Here is a 1,530-nt window from a genome sequence, read left to right as displayed (position 1 = left end):
AGAGAAGAAGCAACCTCAGATTCTTTATGAAAACTGGAATTCTTTAGTAAAACTCCGCCATTAGCTTATCCAGAGCTGAACCAAGTAACTTGGACAGAGCCTGATGCAAGGAAGCCTGCCTGCCTGGAAGGAAGTGAGGACTTGCTTTCCCAGCTTTCCCAGCTGCTACCAGGACCAGGAGAGGGGGAAAGCCCAGGATCCCAGTGCCAGCATGGAGAGGGTCAGAGAGCAGAGGTAAACATTCTGGACCCAACTCAGGGACAGAATCAGCTTTGACCAGAAGGAGTAGAAGGTCAACATCACAGCTCATAGATTGTGTGTTAATGCAGGGGAAGCAAGCAGTCACAAAAGTCACAGGCCTCTGCACACACCCAGCTGCCAGCTTGGAAAGAAATAGTGGAAATAAGGAACACCAGAAAACTAATCCTGATATGCCAGCTTGATTGTATCAGGAAATGAGCAGGTTGATGGAGCACATTTCTGGGTGTGATGGAAGTGTGGCCTTGAGGACTGTGTCCTGGGGGGCCACTTCCTCTACAGTGCTGTCCCCTGCTCTACTTCCAGAGTACCTGAATTAAGCAGCTTTGCTGGGCTGCACTCTTCGAGATGTTCCCGATGCCCATGGACTAAACCCTGATTACAGTAAGCCTCTCCTTCTTCTAGTAGTGGGTGATAGGCAGGCATCTGGCAATGAGAAAGCTGACTAATACATCAAAGGGCTGGAGTTATTTGAAGGGTCAGTTTAAATTATGGGAGTGGACTCAGTTGACCAGTTAGCCATGAAAAAGAGATCAAATCAGTTAGAAAAGAATAATAAAACTGCTTTCTCCAGTATTTGCAACTGCAAGCATCTTTGTAGCTTGTTACAATTATTAAAATTTGTATCTATTCATTGAAATACTCTGCCGACTTATCTAGGACTTGTGAGGTTTACTGCCAATCCTCCGGAATACTGGTACATATATACTACAATAGGAGTAATTTGATTTTTAATGCTTATTTTTACACTCATTGCAAATGTATAAATAATGCAAAGCTTGCTTTTAAGATAAAACTTTTCTAAAAAGGAATTTGCTCCAAAAAGTAAAGGAATAATAAATAGTACCAATAGCATAAATGATGAAATCGGCATCAGAACGTCCTGAGTTTGAAGTGATGCTCCAGGGAAGCTATGGGTCCCGGTGCCCATGGTACCCGAGGTCATGTCTGATTCCTAACACTGGGAACAGCAGCACCAGGCTGGGCTTCTGAGGGAAAGGCGGTACCTGTCAGGTTCCAGCCAGCTGCGCACAGGGCTCTGCCGCACAGGACAGTCAAGGCCATTCCATCCCTGCAAGGAGTAGGCGGAGGACCTGGGCCCTCAAGGCGAGGAGAAAGCAAGGCTGAAATCCAAGAGCGCTCTTCCTCGGAGCTAGCCAAGACCAATCCAGTCTGGGGCCCGCAGGAGATTCTAGGCCGGCCTTGGGTCTCAGACTAACGCCAGGGGAAGGGGGGGGCTCAGGCTAACGACGGGGTGGGCGGGTCCCCTCA

Source organism: Fukomys damarensis, unplaced genomic scaffold, assembly GCF_012274545.1.
Source record: "Fukomys damarensis isolate Sample0158 unplaced genomic scaffold, DMR_v1.0_HiC HiC_scaffold_2, whole genome shotgun sequence".
Lineage (NCBI taxonomy): Eukaryota > Metazoa > Chordata > Mammalia > Rodentia > Bathyergidae > Fukomys > Fukomys damarensis.
This window is presented reverse-complemented; position numbering follows the sequence as displayed.